The following is a 22,157-nucleotide window of genomic DNA, read 5'->3' as shown; positions in this document are numbered from 1 at the left end:
GGCCAGATTAGAAAGAAAACGTTTTTTCACAGGCCGAACGAAATATTAATATTAAAAAAACGTTAAATACAAAAACAATTTGTTTAAGTAAACAAAATTTTATTATGTAATTTGTTTATGAATAAATGTAACTAATTTGGTACAAGAAATTAACAAAGAAACTAATGTGACGTGTTGAAGCGCTTTGCATCGCCTATTATTTTTTTAATATCTGGCTCTATGCTTGTAGTAGCTATTCTTAACACAGCCTCTAAATGTAAATCATTCAGTCTTGATCTTGTACTTTTATTTAGATTCATTAAAGAAAAAGTTTGTTCACAAATATAGGTTGAGCTGAAGATTACTAAATAAATATTCCTTGGCAAGTTTTTAAAATGTCCATATTTTCCATTATTCAATTGCTTATAAAAGTTGCACAGATGAGTACAAAAGTTGTAAATCTTTATAATGGAATTTTTTAAAAGATAAAGAAGTATCGCGAATCCATTTGACCAGTTATTGGAAGTTAACCCTAGATTAGTCACACGTGGAATTCTTTTCTGCGTATCACTATCTCCTTAAATATCTCGATTTCCAATAATCAAAGACGCTTCCGCTTCTGAGTAGCTGAGATTTTTTTTTTTTTTGTATTTTTCTGGAGTTGGAAACGGAGAGGCAGTCAGTCAGACTCCTGCATGCGCCCGACTGGGATCCACCCGGCATGCCCGCCAGGGGGCGATGCTCTGCCCATCTGGGGCGCTGCTCTGTTGCATCCAGAGCCATTCTAGCGCCTCAGGCAGAGGCCACAGAGCCATCCCCAGCGCCCGGGCCATCTTTGCTCCAATAGAGCCTCGGCTGCGGGAGGGGAAGAGAGAGACAGAGAGGAAGGAGGGGGGGTGGAGAAGCAGATGGGCGCTTCTCCTGTGTGCCCTGGCCAAGAATCGAACCCGGGACCCCTGACACCAGGCCGACGCTCTACCACTGAGCCAACTGGCCAGGGCCTGAGTAGCTGAGATTTTAACTTTCATTGTTGTACAATGGTTAGATATCATAGTTTATGTATAACGATTTAAAAGTAGCAATTACTTCATTTCCACAGTGCGTCGTGCGGAGAGTATTAAAAATTTAATCGCGGGCCGCAAAAACTCATTACGTGGGCCAGATCCAGCCCGCGGGCCGTATGTTGGCCGTGCCTGGTATTCTGTTTGATGGTAGGTAACAGGTAAGGCAGACGGATCCCATGTAAAATCTGCACGTGTGTGTACAGATACACAGACAGATATACAGAGAGAGAGAGAGAGACAGAGAGAAGGGCAGGAAGGAAGGAGGGAAGAAAAGTCGCCCTGGATGTCCCCACCAGCACAGCCTGGGCAGGAACGCCTGTGCAGCCGGTCTATTAGGAGGTGATGTCAGGACTCAGGGGCCGAATGGAGAGCCAGGGTGATGGGACTGGCGCTCCCCAGCGGCCCCGGCGTGCACAGGGCACGGGCGGACCCGGAGTCAGCCCTCCCCTTGCTGCGGATGGCCCCGTGTTAATGGGCTTCGTCTCCTCCGTCAGCGAGCTTGCCCAGAGGTCTGCCCTGGAGCCTGCCGACCACAGGACGGAGGATGAGCCCCGTGCCCTGCAGGGTGACAGTGTCTGGGCGCCCTGGTCAGCCCTGGGAGGGGCTGCCCCCCGCCGCGGAGCTGGGCTCCCAGGGGGCCGTGCAGACAGGGGTCGGACACGAAGGTGCAGAAACGGGCCGTTCCTCGCGCTCTCAGAGGTCGCTCCTGTCGACGGCGGAGTCGGCATGAAGACGGTGCCTTCACAGTGATCACGGGCGGGAGGGGTCCTAGCTGGGGGGGGGGGCACAGGTCCAGGCAGGTCCGGAAGACGTCTGCGCCCTTGCTGCTGCGCACGTGTGTCCGCAATGGGAAGACTGAGACAAAAACACGCTTTCTCATCTCACCCCCGATGGAGCGTTCTGTCTCGTCACTGGTCCGTCTGGTAAACACATCAGTCTCCTCAGTGATAAGCTCACTGATAAGCCGTTTCCCGGTATGGGGGACAGGTTTATCGTGTCATTAAAAAGAAAAAAGCCCTGGCCGGTTGGCTCAGCGGTAGAGCGTCGGCCTGGCGTGCGGGGGGACCCGGGTTCGATTCCCGGCCAGGGCACACAGGAGAAGCGCCCATTTGCTTCTCCACCCCTCCTTCCTCTCTGTCTCTCTCTTCCCCTCCCGCAGCCGAGGCTCCATTGGAGCAAAGATGGCCCGGGCGCTGGGGATGGCTCCTTGGCCTCTGCCCCAGGCGCTAGAGTGGCTCTGGTCGCGGCAGAGCAACGCCCCGGAGGGGCAGAGCATCGCCCCCTGGTGGGCAGAGCGTCGCCCCCTGGTGGGCCTGCCAGGTGGATCCTGGTCGGGCGCATGCGGGAGTCTGTCTGACTGTCTCTCCCCATTTCCAGCTTCAGAAAAATACAAAAAAAAAAAGAAAAAAAAACAATAAAGAGAAGCATAGAAATCATTGGTCTGTTTTCCACTTCAGGACTGAAACGGACGGCAAGCACACAGTGTTTGCTGTAGAACCCACCACCGACCAGGACAACACACCTACTTGTGAATTCCCCCCAAAATGGGAAGATTACTGATATTTCTCAGAGGTCGGAATTCATTATTAAGCATGCTTTCAGTTGTTATTATGGCTCTGTTTCCATAGGATGCCAGGGACCATGAGTCAAGAGATCATGCAAAAATGTGTCGGAGGCATAAGTACGAAAGAGAGTGAGGATATTATCTCCTCTGGGTTTTAAAAAGACTGGCATGATATACAAATTATTTTGCAAATTTATGGGCATTAATCACACAGTTGAGCATCTGTTCTTCATAGAGATTCAAAACCAAAACTGAGATGTGTTGTTGCAAGGTCCTGCCTTTAATCTTCAGGAATTTGAGGCCCTGGCCGGGTAGTTCAATTGGTTAGAGCACCGCCCTGATATGCCAAGGTTGCGGGTTCAATCCCTGGTCAGGGCACCTATGACAGTCAACCAATGAATGCATAAATAAGTTGGACAAAAAGTTAATGGTCCCTCCCCTCTCTATATATGTGTATATATATATATCCCCTTCCATTCTCTTTCTAAAATCATAAATAAAAATGTTAACAAAATAGAATTTGAGAATTCTCTATTTGTCTCATAAAAGAGTCTTGTCTTGTAGCAAAGAAATCAAGAAAAAGACTTTTTGACTTCCCCTGTAGGTTCTGTGTTCTGTAAATGTGTTTAAAATTATTTCTGGAGTCCACATAACCATTGTGTTTCGTATTTGGAATGAATGCGTTATAAGGGTGATGCCCCAATTTCTGGATCATTGACTCAATCAGTGGGGTCCTGGCATGTCCTCTGATGTCCCCTTCCGTGGGTGGGCGGGCCTGGAGCCCATGGACGAGTGCCCCAGCGAGCCGAGTTCCCACAGGCACTGCCATCAGGCACAGAGCGTCTCCATGTTGAGACAGCATGCCAAGTGGTTCCGGGCAACACAGTCCATGGGCACGGGCCCATCCACCCTGTGCACAATCTGAGGGGCGTTAGTTTGCTTTATAATGATATCCGGAGTGTCCTCAACTGTCATGTCTGAGACTCCACTATTTTTTTTTTTTTAATTCCTGGCATTTTCGCCCAATTACATTGGCTGCTAGATAGAGTGTGTCAGGTACCAAAGGACCCAAGGGCGCGTGGTCCTCTGGTTAGAGGCACGGCAGCAGAGATGATTCCACACAGATTACCGAGCAGGATGAGTCCCACATTTCAGCAGTATGCGCGGATCGCCCGCACACTGGAAACGTGCATAGTGGTCGTCAACCAGGGTGTGGTCCCCAAAGCAGATCGTGGAAAAATCTAATCCACAGAGTTTCAGGGAAAGAAATGTGGCCCTGGGTTCCTTAAATCTCCCCTCCGTTATTGGAGGTTCTGAGCCTCTGAACCTCCGTGGGGTGCATGCACATGGGCCGTAACCACAGTTCCACGCTTCACGCAACCGGAGCTGAGCCGTCTCTCCAAAAGCGTGTCCAGCTAATGCGGTGTGATTCAAACGACAGCAGAGGCCCTGGCCGGTTGGCTCAGCGGTAGAGCGTCGGCCTAGCGTGCAGAGGACCCGGGTTCGATTCCCAGCCAGGGCACACAGGAGAAGCGCCCATTTGCTTCTCCACCCCTCCCCCCTCCTTCCTCTCTGTCTCTCTCTTCCCCTCCCGCAGCCAAGGCTCCATTGGAGCAAAGATGGCCCGGGCGCTGGGGATGGCTCTGTGGCCTCTGCCTCAGGCGCTAGAGTGGCTCTGGTTGCAACATGGCGACGCCCAGGAGGGGCAGAGAATCGCCCCCTGGTGGGCAGAGCGTCGCCCCATGGTGGGCGTGCCGGGTGGATCCTGGTCGGGCGCATGCGGGAGTCTGTCTGACTGTCTCTCCCTGTTTCCAGCTTCAGAAAAATGCAAAAAAAACCCCAAAAAAACAAAAAAAACAACAACAAAAAACGACAGCATATATTAAAGATAGATGCTTCTTCTTCCCCGCAGGGCTCACGTGAGCGATCGATGTCGGGATGGGTCCGACTTAAAGACACTTACCTGGCAGGGTGAATACGGCAATCAAGGATCTGACTTCAAGACAGAATTAGTGACATGAAAATAATTCATTTGACCCCCACGTGTGGAGCTAATAACAGGATTAGACGGAGCTGTGGCTAATTGGTTATGCACAGTCAATCCAGCTAACATTTACTATGTAAGAAACGAGGAAATCAGCAAAGCTGGAGAACAGAGACGTCTAATAGGCTGCAGCCCTTGCTCTCAGACAAGAAAGTGGACAAGCAAATACATATGTGTTTCATTACAGCACGCCCGGCTTTACAGAAAACACGGTGCTCAAGGCCCCTGATTGGAAGGCAGAACACTTCTCCTCTGCTGTGTCTGCGCAGCACTGTACACAAGGGCAGGTGCTTCCAATTCACAGGACTAATGGCAGCTAATCAGCTCATCGAATCCAACTACAAAGGAGAGCCCCCGGGTGGTCACCGAGCTGTCACTCAAGTGGAAGCAGCAACCTTCTGTCTTCTCTCTGTTCCGCGGTTCAACAGTGTCTGACATCCCTTCTACCGGTCACATCTCTGACGCAAGGCCCGCAGGCGTCCCCAAACTACAGCCCGCGGGCCGCATGCGGCCCCCTGAGGCCATTTATCCTGCCCCCACCGCACATCCAGAAGGGGCACCTCCTTCACTGGTGGTCAGTGAGAGGAGCACTGTATGTGCCGGCCCTCTAACGGTCTGAGGGACAGTGAACTGGCCCCTGTGTAAAAAGTTTGGGGGACCCCTGGAAGGCAGTTCAGTTGTGCGCGGTGAGAGCTAGCTCATTAGACCCCTGTTCCTCCTTAAAACCAGGTGCTGCTACCTTGTGACTCCTTAAAACCAGTGTGCCGCTACCTTGTGACTCCTTAAAACCAGTGTGCCGCTACCTTGTGACTCCTTAAAACCAGGTGCCGCTACATTGTGACTCCTTAAAACCAGTGTGCCGCTGCCTTGTGACTCCTTAAAACCAGTGTGCCGCTGCCTTGTGACTTCTTAAAACCAGTGTGCCGCTACCTTGTGACTCCTTAAAACCAGGTGCCGCTACCTTGTGACTCCTTAAAACCAGTGTGCCGCTACCTGGTGACTCCTTAAAACCAGGTGCTGCTGCTACCTTGTTGCTCCTTAAAACCAGCTGCCGCTACCTTGTGACTCCTTAAAACCAGTGTGCCGCTACTTTGTGACTCCTTAAAACCAGGTGCTGTTACCTTGTGATTCCTTAAAACCAGTGAGCCGCTACCTTGTGACTCCTTAAAACCAGTGTGCCGCTACCTTGTGACTCCTTAAAACCAGGTGCTGCTACCTTGTGACTCCTTAAAACCAGTGTGCCGCTACCTTGTGACTCCTTAAAACCAGGTGCCGCTACATTGTGACTCCTTAAAACCAGTGTGCTCCTACCTTGTGACTCCTTAAAACCAGGTGCTACCTTGTGACTCCTTAAAACCAGTGTGCCGCTACCTTGTGACTCCTTAAAACAAGTGTGCCGCTACCTGGTGACTCCTTAAAACCAGGTGCTGCTGCTACCTTGTTGCTCCTTAAAACCAGCTGCCGCTACCTTGTGACTCCTTAAAACCAGTGTGCCGCTACTTTGTGACTCCTTAAAACCAGGTGCTGTTACCTTGTGATTCCTTAAAACCAGTGAGCCGCTACCTTGTGACTCCTTAAAACCAGTGTGCCGCTACATTGTCACTCCTTAAAACCAGGTGCCGCTACCTTGTGACTCCTTAAAACCAGTGTGCTCCTACCTTGTGACTCCTTAAAACCAGGTGCTACCTTGTGACTCCTTAAAACCAGTGTGCCGCTACCTTGTGACTCCTTAAAACCAGTGTGCCGCTACCTTGTGACTCCTTAAAACCAGTGTGCTCCTACCTTGTGACTCCTTAAAACCAGTGTGCTCCTACCTTGTGACTCCTTAAAACCAGTGTGCCGCTACCTTGTGACTCCTTAAAACCAGGTGCTGCTACCGTGTGACTCCTTAAAACCAGTGTGCTCCTACCTTGTGACTCCTTAAAACCAGGTGCTGCTACCGTGTGACTCCTTAAAACCAGGTGCTGCTACCTTGTGACTCCTTAAAACCAGTGTGCTCCTACCTTGTGACTCCTTAAAACCAGTGTGCCCCTATATTGTGACTCCTTAAAACCAGGTGCCGCTACCTTGTGACTCCTTAAAACCAGGTGCCGCTACCTTGTGACTCCTTAAAACCAGTGTGCCGCTGCTACCTTGTAACTCCTTAAAACCAGATGGTGCTACCTTGTGACTCCTTAAAACCAGTGTGCGCTGCATTGTCACTCCTTAAAACCAGTGTGCCGCTATCTTGTGACTCCTTAAAACCAGGTGCTGCTACATTGTCACTCCATTCCCCAGCCCAGAGAAGTAGTAAAGCCGTGATATCTGCATGAATCAGTGGCAACATTCACACAAGTCATTTTGAATGAGCCTTTGGACTCCAGGTAGAGTGCTGAAATGGCTATTCTTTTTTTTTTTTTTCATTATTACTTGCCACTTTTGGTGATATTTTATTACCTTAGAAATCCCGTCCATGCATCTGTTTATATATTCTACACATATCTGTGTTTTATGCATTAAAAGAGTGTGTGGTTTCTACATCCGAGAACCCATTTCCGCCCCCTTGGGGGCAATACGCCTCCTTTTGGGAATCTAACATATGGATGGGCCATTCAGTCCCCAAGAAGAAAGCACAAAAATACAGACATACCTCTGTGCGGCTGCAGCGCTCACTGACGTGTACGTTCGTACTAAGAACATAATTACTAACCCACCGAGGATCTGCTTCCGGCCAGAGGCGGTGCCGCACCACAGGAACGTGCCTATCTTTTCATTCAGCTGTTATTAATCTCCCATCGGAACAAGCATTTCTTAAGGTGAGGAGCACCTCACACTTGTGGCTGGAACCTTCAGCAAAGAGAAGCGTGCGCCCACGGTGCCAGTGAGCTCTGGCCACATGGAGGAGTGAATGAGTGGACGTGAGGGTGGTTATTACATGACAGGGACACAGACTGGGTTACACAGAAGTCCACTGGCGCCTGGGATGTGACAGGACGCGCTTGTCAATGGGCATCAAGGGACGTCATATGGAATTATATATATATCCGAGTACTTGGTGACAAGTATGTTCAACAGCAGACAGCGCGCCCCACTGTCTTCCTGACAGACAGGATGCTGGGGCCATGCCGGTGTCGGCAGGGGCATTTGGTGCAAACTTCTCTCGGTTCAGTGTTTTGTCCAGATCAGCAGCCACCCAACGCCCAGTCCACCTTCACCCCGGACGGGTCCGTTGGGGACCACTCACTTCTGAAAGGAGGAGGAAATTATTCATCTGCGTCCCCAAGATGGTTAAGACCTCAAAACACATATGCCATCACTTGTAGAAGAGAAAGAAGAAATAAAAACTCTGAGGTGCACCAGATCATCGAGAAAGGAGAGAATTGAGTGACTTCTGGATACATGAACTCTGCACCTCATTATATAGCTAAATGCCAAAGAAGAATCTGTCCAAGAAAGTGGCTAGAATATATTTAACCTACAGCATTTCCAGAATCAATACATTTGTGAAAATTAAGCAGAATACACTCGGTACAGAGGCTTGGAGCCAGCCACCAGACGAGGGTGCAGTGGGCTGCATCCTCCTGGAACCTCAGTCGGGAAATAGAGACTTTTGTCTTTTCTTTTTGTGTGACAGAGACAGAAGAAGACAGAGAGAGGGACAGACAGACAGGAATGGAGAGAGATGAGAGGCATCAAGTCTTCCTTGCAGCATCTTACTTGTTCATTGATTGCTTTCTCATATGTGCCTTGACGGGGGGCGGGGGGGGGAGGGTCTCAGCAGACAGAGTGACCCCTTGCTCAAGCCAGCAACCTTGGGCTTCAAGCTAGCGATCTTTGGACTCCATCCACTGACCCATGGGGTCATGTCTGTGATCCCATGCTCAAGCCTGTGACCCCTGGCTCAAGCCGGCGACCCCATGCTTAAGCTGGTGAGCCCGCACTCAAGCCGGAGAGAGACCTTGGGGTTTCAAACCTATCCTCTGCACTACTGCCTGGTCAGGCTTTGCCTTCTTAACAAAGTATTATTTCACTGCCGTGGCATATAAAGCTCTCGTTTTTGTTTCCATTTGTAAAATAGTCAGAATTCTCTGTTGTGACCCCAGACATGTTTCAGAGCGGTTTTAGACTCACAGCAAAGTTGAGCGAGACGGCTGATGACTTATTTTGAAGTCCCTGGTCCTCCCGGAGTAAAGGTCCCCTGTCAGCCAGACGGCGTTATTGTGCAAACGGTCCCCAGCGAGGTCAGACGTCTGCCTGCAGTCGGGTCACGTGATTGCTCGCCACGTCTCCTGTTGGAGGACATGGGCAGGCCATTTTCCAACGCCAGAAACCACAGGGTCAGGTCTGCTTCCTGAGCACAGGCGATGAGAGACAAGTTATCCCGTCTCTTTAGGAAGAGTAAAAAAAAAAAAAAAACAAAAAACCCAAAAACTTCCCTTACACATTGAAAATAGCGAAAAGTAGGATAATTTACAAGTGTGAACAAAATGTTCTCTTATTGATCCAAAATAAAATTTACTTTGGAATACGCATGAGTCTTCCTTGTTCCCCTTGAAAGCTGTAAAATCGAATAGTTTGGGTACACCCTAAAAACCCGCGTGTAGAACAAGCAAGCAGCTTTGTAGCTTTACGGAGACCTCTTAGGGAATATCATTAGGAATAAAATATGGTTTCCATTGAATCCTACAGCGCTCTGAAATTAAATATGTATAACGTACGACGGAACATGAAGTAATGATGTCTTAAAAAGCAGTTCCCATTTAGAATGGAATGGAGAAAAGTCCTATAACATTAGACAGAATGAATCATCCCAGATGCCGTCCTTTTAAGTAAATTAAAACCTTTTTTTGTCCTCTTTGTTCCTCATTACCTCCCCGCTCGGCCCTGTCGTCACAGAGCAGACTTTGGATTTGACTCTTTCTGGACTCCTGTTAATGATTTGAATGGTATTTGCTGGTATTTAGACTCTTTCAGCAGACGACACAGTTAGGGGGGGAAGAGAATTAATAGGAAAAGTCAAGGTCCCCAGAGCGAAATTCCCTGAGAAGGAACAACATCGCAGTCCTGGGCACTCAGTGACCATTTTTTTTTTTTTTTTTTTTTTGTATTTTTCTGAAGCTGGAAACGGGGAAAGACAGTCAGACAGACTCCTGCATGCGCCCAACCGGGATCCACCCAGCACGCCCACCAGGGGTGATGCTCTGCCCCTCCGGGGCGTCGCTCTGCTGCGACCAGAGCCACTCTAGCACCTGAGGCAGAGGCCAAGGAGCCATGCCCAGCGCCCGGGCCATCTTTGCTCCAATGGAGCCTCGGCTGTGGGAGGGGAAGAGAGAGACAGAGAGGAAGGAGAGGGGGAGGGGTGGAGAAGCAGATGGGTGCCTCTCCTGTGTGCCCTGGCTGGGAATCGAACCCGGGACTTCTGCACGCCAGGCCGACGCTCTACCACTGAGCCAACCGGCCAGGGCACTCAGTGACCATTTCTGCATCTCCCATGCGACGGCGTTGGGACTCGAGCAGCTGAAAGCGGGAGGCAACCCCCCCCTCCCAGGCCCTCTCATCCCACAGCCAGTGGCAATTTCTTAAAAGACTGGGCGTTTAGACAAGAGCGCACTTCCTCCCAAAGGAAAACACACAGAGAAGGTGAAAGCAGACAGCCCTCGTCCTCTGGAAATCCTTTCACAACAGAACATCTTACCCTGGAATTCTCTGGGGGGGTTTTCCCCCCTCGGTGTTTTGGGGAAGTTTAAAATGTGTTCTTCTAGCGTCTGTTGAAATAAATGCCGACAAGTGAGTGGGGTTCTTTCTTGTGTGTTTGTTTTGTTTTGGTTTTTTTTGGAGGGGGCTTTTGAATGAATGAGACATGAGGTAGCTAATCTGCCGAGGTAACGGGGAGACAGGATTCCACGTATTGGGTCTGAATCTGTGTCCTACTGGGGAGGACGCGGGGCGGTGGGTGTGGCCCATCAGCCCCTGGACACGCCCCGGGGAGGTGGGGCAGGCAGGTGTTCGTACAGGTGGGGACCTGAGGAACCCGGGGGGGGGGGGGGGGGGGCTGGTGGAGGCTGCCCAGCCCCGCCCTCCCCCTTCCCCACCACAGGGTGGAATCCCTCCTCCTACAAAGCCGGCAGGCGTGACCCCACCCCCTGACTGTGCTTCCGAAAGGCGAACAAGGACATCCAGCCCCGTCAGTCAGGATCTGCATAACCCGGTCCACACCAGCCTTCAACGATGTTGAGGATGAAAGAAATCACAGCTGACGGAAGGGCCTGCCACGCCCCTCGTCCAGTGCAGGGGGACGGACCCCCCTGTCCTGAGAAGGGACACCCAGGTCTGGGTTTCTCTCAGCAGGGGGCGGCTCCTAGCAGAGCCCGGGGTGAGCACCTTCATCCCGTGAGAACGGCGTATTTATTATTCGATGACGATTATTTGACAATTAGTTACTCTCAGCAGAGCAAAGCAAGAGCACGTCAGCGTTGAGCAAGCTCTGGTTGCTGGCCGTGGGGTGTCAGGATCTCAGTACGTGCTCTTTGTCCTGAAGTCCCTGGTCAGCATTCCCGGAATCCTGAGTCACTTTCCACATTCCCTGTGGTGGAAAAGGCCGGGACACAGCCATCGCCTTTCTTTAACTTTCATCGCCTTTTCTTAACTTCCAGTTCACACCGTGCCCGATGCCCAGGGGGACCTTTCTGAACGGACCGAGAGGTGCATTCCAAAAACCGGCAAAAGTAAAGCCTGCATTTCCTGACTTCACGGGCTGGTTTTCCTGATCCACTTCTCAATCCCGCCACGCCCACTTCCCAGAAAACTGCAACAGTCCTGTCTTTAAACTACTCAGATGTAAATAGGACGTGATGTCAATTTTTCAGATAAGAATAGATATTCCTACAGGAAGGATCCACAATCCCTAGAAATTTTCCTGACTTCTTGTTGTTGTTTTGTTTTGTTTTTTTCTTTTAATGAGTATAATTAATTTTTAAATAGGTTACATCAACTTATGAAAGATACTGTTACTGAATTTTGGGGGGTATGGTCTTTTAGACTGTGGCCACTGAGAAAGTTGTTTTTTTCTTTTTCTTAAATTGGAAGCAGGGAGGCAGTCAGACAGACTCCCACATGCGCCCGACCGGGATCCACCCGGCATGCCCACCAGGGGGCGATGCTCTGCCCATCTGGGGCGTCGCTTTGCCGCAATCAGAGCCATTCTAGCGCCTGAGGCAGAGGCCACAGAGCCAACCTCAGCGCCTGGGCCAACTTTGCTCCAATGGAGCCTTGGCTGCGGGAGGGGAAGAGAGAGACAGAGAGGAAGGAGAAGGGGAGGGGTGGAGAAGCAGATGGGCGCCTCTCCTGTGTGCCCTGGCCGGGAATTGAACCCGGGACTCCTGCACGCCAGGCCGACGCTCTACCACTGAGCCAACCAGCCAGGGCGAGAAAGTTATCTTTTGATGCAAGTTGGACCTAAAATAGTAGGGCTTTTGGTGGTTTGGTACCGAGACAGGCGGATGAAGAGAGTGTCTTTTATTTATACTTAATTTTTTGTGAAAAGAAAAGGAGTCACCGAAATATTTCCGCTTGCCTCTTTCCACAACGCAAAGTCTCAGGCTCTCATTCCTAGAAAAGAGGAAACACTTACCTCATCTGAGATACTCTATGTCACTGGTAGTCCACCTGGTCCCTACCGCCCCCTAGTGGGCGTTCCAGCTTTCATGGTGGGCGGTAGCGGAGCAACCAAACTATAAATAAAAAGATAGATTGAACTAGAGTAAGTTGTTTTATAAAGATGGATTCTGCCAGACTTAGCGAAAATCCGACATCAAGTACTTGGTAAGTAATTATTATTCTATGCTTTAACTGGCTGTCACTCTGCTTTATACATTTTATAAAGTAAAGTGACTTCCCTACTTTATAAATCACCATGACTGTGGCACCGGTAGGCGGTTAGAAAATGTTACTACTCACAGAGGTACAGAAGTGGGCGGTAGGTATAAAAAGGTGGACTACCCCGGTCTAGGTGAAAGTACTTTCAAGGGTCCGGGACGTATTTTTGCAATGGCTCTGTCCTCCTTTGCTCTGTGTGACTCATGAGCTGGCCCTGATACCGATGGAAAGCAAACAAACAGAAAAAGCTTTCTCCTTGTCCAGGGCCACGCCCATGTGTTTGGAAGACGTGGGCAGCCGCTCGAGGGGACGACTGAAGGAAAAACGCTCATTGGCAGACGCCGGTTCTCACATTACTTCTTCAGTGGCCACCGGGTCGGGCACACGGCCACCCACAAGCCTCGTCTGTCCACACGGAGCTGACAGGTGCTCGCTACGGATGGCACCGAAAGGGAAGGTTTGGAGAGGCCTAGCCTTCTCGGTTTCCAGTTCCGAGTCACCTGAATCAGTCTGGGAATGGGGCGGCGTAAAGACCAAACAGAATTAGCCATGGGCCTCCTTCCGGGAAGGACCTTACTGCTTAGAAATGGACGTGCGTGGGTCCCTGGTGCGAGGGAACAGCCGGGTTCCCTGGGCACGTGTCGTCTGCGAGGCAGCCAGGGCCCGGGACCTCACAGGGTCCTTCTAAATTGGGCCGGGACTGTGGGTTGGCGTGAGCCCGCACCCCAGGGACGAACGCTCACTGGGAGCTTGTCTGCCGTCACGTGACCCCCAGGGGGCACGTCTTCTCAGGAGTCAGACCTCTCCCAACGCGCCGTGGGGCCCCTGCCAGCTCTGGGCACCAGCTGCCCGCGGCAGGCTCACAGCACGCCTCCCCCTGAGCGCACATTCTCTCGGTTACTCTGCTCTGGGCACCAGCGGCCCGCGGCAGGCTCACGGCACGCCTCCCCTCGTAAGCGCACATTCTCTCCTTTACTCTGCTCTGGGCAGGAGGGGCCCGCGGCAGGCTCACAGCACGCCTCCCCTCCTAAGTGCACATTCTCTCCCTTACTCTGCTCTGGGCACCAGCGGCCCGCGGCAGGCTCACGGCACACCTCCCCTCCTAAGTGCACATTCTCTCCGTTACTCTGCTCTGGGCAGGAGGGGCCCGCGGCAGGCTCACAGCACGCCTCCCCTCCACCCAAGGGCACATTCCCTCCATTACTCTGCTCTGGGCACCAGCGGCCCGCGGCAGGCTCACAGCACGCCTCCCCGCCTGAGCGCACATTCTCTCCATTACTCTGCTCTGGGCACCAGCGGCCCGCGGCAGGCTCACAGCACGCCTCCCCCTGAGCGCACATTCTCTCCGTTACTCTGCTCTGGGCACCAGCGGCCCGCGGCAGGCTCACGGCACGCCTCCCCTCCTGAGCGCACATTCTCTCTGTTACTCTGCTCTGGGCACCAGCGGCCCGCAGCAGGCTCACAGCACGCCTCCCCCTGAGCGCACATTCTCTCCGTTACTCTGCTCTGGGCACCAGCGGCCCGCGGCAGGCTCACAGCACGCCTCCCCTCCACCCAAGGGCACATTCTCTCCGTTACTCTGCTCTGGGCACCAGCGGCCCGCGGCAGGCTCACAGCACGCCTCCCTGCTGAAGGGCACATTCTCTCTGTTACTGTGCTTGGCAGGAAAGGAGACACATCATGGGAGGACCCTGCAGAACGGAAGGAAAATGACAGAGCGGGCAGCCCGTGGGGTTTTCCGGAGGCTCCCAGGCGCGGGAGGGTGGCCGCAGAGAAGGGTGGGGATGTGGACTCCCGCGCAGATCTGTGAAGTCGAAGTCCCTGCACGCAGTTTGGCTCTGAATGTCCCTCTCACGCTTCTGTTTCTAAGTGAGACGCTTCTCTCGCACTGATCTCTGTGTTACACACGGTTCTACGGTTCACGCGTGCGGATTCTCCACATTTCCATTCCTTCCCTAGAACAAGTCACAGACAAATACATCCCACAGGGTGTTTTTCTGAAGGGCGGACCTGGCGTTGCTTAGGGACACACGCCCTCCGTAGCCTGGGTGGTCCGGGACTGACCCTATGCTGTCGGCGGCAAACGCGTGCTGACCCGTCCTGTCCAGCTGGGTGAGCTGCCCGTCCACCCGATTCCCCCACGGCCGTGATGCTCTGAGATCGCCTCTCACACAGACAGAGAGGTTCCCCGAGGCTCCCAAGGCCCCTGACCTTCGCTTCTATTGCACAAACTCTCTGTGGGTGTGGTGCGCACACCCGGGGCCACGGTGGCCATGCCGGGGCCCCCGACACAGGCACCGGCCCTCGCGAAGCCTCCTGACCCTGCGGCCGGGCCCTCCCCACAGCTGTGGAACGCCTGAGGGCTCTTTCACAGGACAGGATGCATTTTCCGGGCTGAACCTCCGTGTCCTCCCTCCAACACAGGTCCGAGCGGTGGTCCTGGGACTCCCAGCAGCCGCGGCGGGGGGCGTGAGCCAGACCTCCCTCCCTCCCTCCCTCCCTCCGCCCCCGCACAGGCAGAAACACGAAGACCTGGTGACCGTCACAGCATCCGGGAAAGCCTCCCAAGGCGTGTCACTTTCACGCAGCCCCACCCCTCGCCCCGGTGGCTCAAAACGGTGCCGTCCACACGTGTGGTCTGAGCTCAGGTCCTGCTTCCGTCCCCACGCAGGTCCCCCCGAGTGGCGGGCGGGTCCCCCTCCACGTCAAGGGCCAGAGGGAACGGGGTGCACGCACATCACACCCTTTCAGTTCACTTCCTTACTCTCCCTTTGTTACCCAAGTGCTATTGATACTTTGTTGTCCTCAAGAACTGTGCCTGCGCCCCCAACCCGCACCCCCTTTCACACCCAGCAGGCGTTCAGATGTTGTCCAGTCCGATGAACCCAAAACGGTTGCCTCCTCATAGTTTTCACTGGCATGCCTCCCGCCAATAATGAGGTCGGGCGTCCCTTCTTAGATTTATTGGCCACATGCGTCTCTTCTTTCTAGGGCACATTTTGTCCTGCCTGCCTCTTCCTCGTTGCTTTCTAGAAGTGACTTACCCTCCTGAAAGAACAATCTTCTGCTTGGCAATACCCACAGCAAATGTTCCCTCTCTGCTTTTTTTTTTTTTTTCCCCCCTTCGGTGACATCAACTAAAAAACGAGCCATGGCCCTGGCCGGTTGGCTCATTGGTAGAGCGTCGGCCTGGAGTGCGGGGGACCCGGGTTCGATTCCCAGCCAGGGCACATAGGAGAAGCGCCCATTTGCTTCTCCACCCCCCCCTCCTTCCTCTCTGTCTCTCTCTTCCCCTCCCGCAGCCGAGGCTCCATTGGAGCAAAGATGGCCCGGGAGCTGGGGATGGCTCCTTGGCCTCTGCCCCAGGCACTAGAGTGGCTCTGGTCGCAGCAGAGCGACGCCCCGGAGGGGCAGAGCGTCGTCCCTGGTGGGCGTGCCGGGTGGATCCCGGTCGGGCGCATGCGGGAGTCTGTCTGACTGTCTCTCCCCATTTCCAGCTTCAGAAAAATACAAAAAACAAACAAACAAACAAAAGAACGAGCCGCACATGACGTACAATGAGCTCAGTGTCCAAAGAACATGGACAAGTCTGTCCACCCACGGAGCCGCTGGTATTTCACGGGACAGACAGACAGATACCCGGAGTTGTGAGGCTGACATCTTGCTTCTTGTTGACTGGCCCAGCTGGTCCCTGCTCCCTGTCCGTCCTTACCTTCTTTACTTCCGTTTAATTATTTTTATGACTCGATTTTAATCCCCCCTTTCAAGGCATTAAGCTGTATCTTTTTTCTGCTGGAGGGTTGCTCTCATACGTTACGCTCTATTAACTTGCTATCGACTGCTTTTAATGACAGCAAGCCTGCGCCCCTTCACCTGCCTTTCCCATCTTGGAATTCACGCCGTTGGGCTTTCTATTTTTTACAGGGCTTAAAAAAAAAAAAAAACCTTCGAAATACATTTGTATCACTTTAGGTGATATTTTGAAGGTATTTAAATAATAAAGAATGATGTATTGACTTCTTTGCTGTGCCTTCCACACCTTTGTTTAGCTGCTGCATACGTTTATTCCAATAACTGACATTTTGCGGCGAAAACCTACATGGTGTGAATTCTCTGTGTCTCTGTCTCACTTCTGCTTTTCTTTCCTCCTTGACCTTTCCTGAGATTATGTTTATATTATCTTAGTGCTGTTTTAGTGGGACCTGTCTTCCATGTTTATTTTAAGAAAGCCCAGAGCTGATGACTATCTTTCCTTTTCCCGGCACCTGAGCCGTTCCAATCTCATCGACCATGTTATCGTTGAAGACAGTTAAAATTTAATAAGCTGAAGCTGCGCTAGAAGGAAGATTGGCTATAAAATTAGACAGTCCTAGGCTTTAAACTTAGTTTTATCCTCTTCTTGGCCAAGAAGCTTTGAGAAACAGCTTATCTCCTCTGAGATTTGTTCTCTGATATGTAGAAACCAGGACATAACATTTAATGGCACTGATTATAAAACAGGGTTAGAAGGTGCTTGTTTCCATAACGACCAGTGATCATCCCCTTCCTGAATAATCTAATGGGGCAGACACGGACAAGGGACTCATGTCCACTCGATGTGAAATGCTCCAGATAATAGTGAATCACATCTCTAACCCATGGTGTAATGTGGAGCTGACGTCACGTTTACACGACATCATCTTTCAACAGAGAAGGAAATATGGAAACAATGTCTCAGTGAACTAAAGAATAATTGAATGCATAGCAGTTATCTATAAACACCCGTGACCCACTTCAGAGCCAGAGACAGAACAGCAGAAAGCAGGCCACTCCCACCTCATCTATCAAATCATGTATCAAATTACGACACTGGCCAAGCCCCTTTATTTCAACGGCTCAGTTTCTTAACCTATAAAATGGATTCCAGCATCTTTACTGAAATGTATCACTGCTAAATTTTCAGCATTCTCTAATATGACTTGATAACTCGGGAAAGTAAACCACATGTCTCCTCTGTCCATGGATAAACGCATAAACGTGTCTAACATTTCCATTTGTAAGATAATCCCACAAAGATAATTTGAGAAATGCAGTTACTATGAAAAGAACATCTTAGATGAATAAAATTACGTTGTTTTTTTTCTCAGTGAGAGGAGGGGAGGCAGAGAGACAGACTTCCGCATGCGCCCTGACTAGGATCCACCTGGCAAGCCCACTAGAGGGCAATGCCCTGCCCATCTGGGGCATTGTTCTGTTGCTCAGCAACCAAGCTATAAGAAGCGCCTGAGGCAGAGGCCATGGAGCCGTCCTCAGCGCCTGGGCCAACTCGCTCCAATCGAGCCATGGTTGCGGGAAGGAAAGAAAGAGAAAGAGAGAGAGGAGAAGGGATGGAAAAGCAGACAGGCACTTCTCCTGTGTGCCCTGACCAGGAATCAGACCCAGGACATCCACACCCCAGGGGGATGCTCTACCACTCAGCTAACTGGCCAGGGCCATTTCATATGTTTTAAAGTTTTTTTTTGTTTGTTTGTTTTTTTTTTAAGAAATATGTAGCTTCTTGCTCAGTAGCAATAAGAAGCCTATTAATCGTCCTCTATTATTTCAGGGAAAGATGGCAGCAGGGCTGGGGAGCTGAGTGAATAGGGTGAAGGTAGGGTGAGGGGCTGGGAAGCACAGAGCGGCAGCCACAGGGCAGTCCTGGGCGGAAGTCCAGCACAGGGAACAGAGTCAGTAACCGTGTAATAAGGATGGGGGGCCAGGTGGGCACTGGCGCTATCAGGGGACCCTCTGTAAGCTAGGTGAACGTCCCCTCCCTGTGCTGCGTGCCTCACATACCAGAACGTGCATGCAGCTGTAACACGTGTCACAGCGAGTGTGACGATGCTGGGACGTGCTCCGCCTGCTGTGCACCCGACACTCGACCTCGTGACGTGACCCAGGCTGCATGGAGACTAACGGCTTTTTCCAGGGCGGGTGTGCACAACTGACTTCCTCTCTAACGAGGGACTGAGTCTCACCCTCCTCCTCACACCGGAGCGTTCCGGCACGTGAGCAAGAAGGACTCAAAACGTGCTGCCCTCGGTGGAATCCAAGCCAGTCACTAGGCTACATTTTTTTTTTGTATTTTTTTTTTTTTTCTGAAGCTGGAAACGGGCAGAGACACTCAGACAGACTCCCGCATGTGCCCAACTGGGATCCACCCGGCACACCCACCAGGGGAGACGCTCTGCCCACCAGGGGGCGATGCTCTGCCCCTCCGGGGCGTCGCTCTGCCGTGACCAGAGCCATTCTAGCGCCTGGGGCAGAGGCCAAGGAGCCATCCCCAGCGCCCGGGCCATCTTTGCTCCAATGGAGCCTTGGCTGCGGGAGGGGAAGAGAGAGACAGAGAGGAAGGAGAGGGGGAGGGGTGGAGAAGCAGATGGGCGCTTCTCCCATGTGCCCTGGCCGGGAATCGAACCCGGGACTTCTGCACGCAAGGTCGACGCTCTACCACTGAGCCAACCAGCCAGGGCTAGGCTACATTTTTTAACACAAAGCAAAATTACTTTATCTAGTTCTGCTGTCAAAAAAAACAACAACAATGCAGTACTGTCTGAACATCTTGTGACAGAAACTGTGCTCACTGCCCCCACTCTTTCTTGCTCTTACCACATCCCGGGCAGGGGGGGGGGGCAGAGGAATTAATCATGTGCTTCAAGAAATCCAATATGTATCCATCAGCTTTTCTTTGCATTGCTGAGCTCATTATTAAGTGAGCATGTGTTGTTTTAGATCTTATTTCACGGCATAATCACGAACAACTGTGTATCGCTGGATGAATCAACGAAAACGCAGTGCTTGGCACCGGCGTTCGATTTCGGGTGCGAGACGGATACGTGGTTTTTTTTTGTTTTTTTTTCTGTATTTTTCTGAAGCTGGAAATGGGGAGAGACAGTCAGACAGACTCCCACATGCGCCCGACCGGGACCCACCCGGCACGCCCACCAGGGGGGACGCTCTGTCCACCAGGGGGCGATGCTGTGCCCCTCCGGGGCGTCGCTCTGCCGCGACCAGAGCCACTCTAGCACCTGGGGCAGAGGCCAAGGAGCCACCCCCAGCGCCCGGGCCATCTTTGCTCCAATGGAGCCTTGGCTGTGGGAGGGGAAGACAGAGACAGAGAGGAAGGAGAGGGGGAGGGGTGGAGAAGCAGATGGGCGCTTCTCCTGTGTGCCCTGGCCGGGAATTGAACCCGGGTCCCCCACACGCCAGGCCGACGCTCTACTGCTGAGCCAAGCGGCCAGGGTGGATACGTGTTTACGATAGACAGGGTTCGACAGCTGCACCGGGGGCTCGCCCGGAAGGAATGCTTTGTTCACATGCCCGGGGCCTGTGCTAGCGTCACAAGGCTCGTCCAGTGCATCACTCCACACCCCTCTAGCTCCACGGCTCCCTGTGCTGCTCCGCCCCCTCTCTGCGAGCAAACTGACAGGCTTGCTGGGGGCGGGCACATCCGACAGCTCCGTCCCTGTGGCTGCCGTCCCCTCAGAGGGCACGGTACGTTCACCTCCTCTGCGTTCAGAGAGTCCCGCCTCCATTCCATGTCACTCACACTGCTGCACCCCCCACCCCCAGGCAGCCACAGTGTTGTGGGAGAACCTCTGGCATCGATGACACCTCCTCTTCCTCTTCCCCTCCCCCAGACGCCGCGCTTCCGGCGATACCAAAGTCGTGTCCAGTCACGGCTCACATCGTTGACCCCTGACAGGACAGGCTGTGACCGCAGCGCACGGTCTGGTTCTCTCTGCACCGGACGTTTCATCCTGGGCGTGCTCGGCGGCGGCGTTCCTGAGCGGAAACATGACGCGGGCGCTGATATGCGTGCCGAGGGCCAGTTCAGACTTAGCCGGTCACCCAAGGAGTCCCTGATTCTCACGTCTCCCGGGCCGTCCTCTGAGGCCCCGAAGAACTCTAGACCAGGGGTCCCCAAACTACGGCCCCTTGAGGCCATTTATCCAGCCCCCGCCGCACTTCCGGAAGGGGCACCTCTTTCATTGGTGGTCAGTGAGAGGAGCACATTGACCATCTCATTAGCCCAAAGCAGGCCCATAGTTCCCATTGAAATAATGATCAGTTTGTTGATTTAAATTTACTTGTTCTTTATTTTAAATATATTTGTTCCCGTTTTGTTTTTTTACTTTAAAATAAGATATGTGCAGTGTGCATAGGAATTTGTTCATAGTTTTTTTTTTTATAGTCCGGCCCTCCAACTGTCTGAGGGACAGTGAACTGGCCCCCTGTGTAAAAAGTTTGGGGACCCCTGCTCTAGACAGAACACGGAGGAGGAGTTCTTGTAGGGCCGTCTGTAACCTATTAGCTCTGAGTCCAGCATTCACGCTTGACCGTCTAGTTATCGCACGGAGGAAGATGATTATCTAGTGAACACAGAAAGATAACATTGCACCCCAAAGATAAGATCAAAGGGACTGCTTTGTTTGAAAGACGAGCCCTGACCGGCCTGTGAGCGACCTTCACAGAGAAGCCGTGGGAGGCGATGGGGTCGCCGTGCCTGCCGGAAGTCCCGTCTGTTCCTGGTTAGGCGGGTCCGTGCCAGCACGGGGCCCCCAGGTGAAGGGCGGGGGAAAACCCCCAAGAGGGGGCAGACCTTGCTCTGACCCTTGGCCGCTACGGTTTCCAGAATTTCAGAGCGCACCTGTTCCTGGCAACGAGGCTTGAGGTCAGGAGAGCGGTCAGTGGGCTGGAGCGATGCACGTTAACGTGTCACTCAGTGAGAGCCATTTAATGACACGTGAGAGACTCCACCGTGTGACACACAGCCTGGAGCTGACCCGCGTGTTCCTGTGGGCTGCCCATGGACGCAGCAGCCCTGATGGAGTGTACGTGTTCAACGCTGGGCTCCTCCATGTTGTTCTTTAAGAATGTGCCCCCTTAGCCCTGGGCCGGTTGGCTCAGTGGTAGAGCATCGGCCTGGCGTGCAGAAGTCCCGGGTTCGATTCCCGGCCAGGGCACACAGGAGAGGCGCCCATCTGCTTCTCCACCCCTCCCCCTCTCCTTCCTCTCTGTCTCTCTCTTCCCCTCCCGCAGCCAAGGCTCCATTGGAGCAAAGATGGCCCGGGCGCTGGGGATGGCTCCTTGGCCTCTGCCCCAGGCACTAGAGTGGCTCTGGTCACAACAGAATGATGCCCCGGAGGGGCAGAGCATTGCCCCCTGGTGGGCGTGCTGGGTGGATCCCGGTCGGGCGCATGCGGGAGTCTGTCTGACTGTCTCTCCCCATTTCCAGCTTCAGAGAAATACAAAAAAAAAAAAGAATGTGCCCCGTTGGCGCTCTGGGTCCAAGTTAGGAAAGCCACGCCCGTTGTCAACGTCAAACACGCCACACGTTTTCTGACTATGGGCTAACACCTCGCCTTCTGCGCCCCAGTTCCCACCGGCACGGGGCTGGGAATGTGACTCTCCGTGGAGAGTTGCTTTGGGCGAGGCACGCCGTCTCCGGTCATCCTCGGTTCCGGCTTTCGGACACGGAATCCGGCCGTATGGCATCCGTTCCGACAGGCACTTAGCCCGTGCGTGGGTTCAGTACCCTGACGGCCGTTCCTTCCTCTGGTTACATCTAGTCTCCCTGGGCTGTGTGGAACGGCTCTGCAAGTCACCACAAGTGCTGGAGCATGAGGTGAGC

At 52.7% G+C, this 22,157-nt stretch overlaps 1 non-coding gene across 1 annotated transcript; it reads right to left on the bottom strand.

The window, feature by feature from the left end:
* Positions 1-18,920: 18,920 nt before the first annotated feature.
* Positions 18,921-18,996, bottom strand: TRNAA-UGC (transfer RNA alanine (anticodon UGC)). The gene has a single exon. It is a non-coding gene; the product is annotated as a tRNA-Ala (tRNA).
* Between the last annotated feature and the right edge of the window lie 3,161 nt (positions 18,997-22,157).

The sequence above is a fragment of the Saccopteryx leptura genome, unplaced genomic scaffold (assembly GCF_036850995.1).
Source record: "Saccopteryx leptura isolate mSacLep1 unplaced genomic scaffold, mSacLep1_pri_phased_curated manual_scaffold_62, whole genome shotgun sequence".
Lineage (NCBI taxonomy): Eukaryota > Metazoa > Chordata > Mammalia > Chiroptera > Emballonuridae > Saccopteryx > Saccopteryx leptura.
This window is presented reverse-complemented; position numbering and strand designations above follow the sequence as displayed.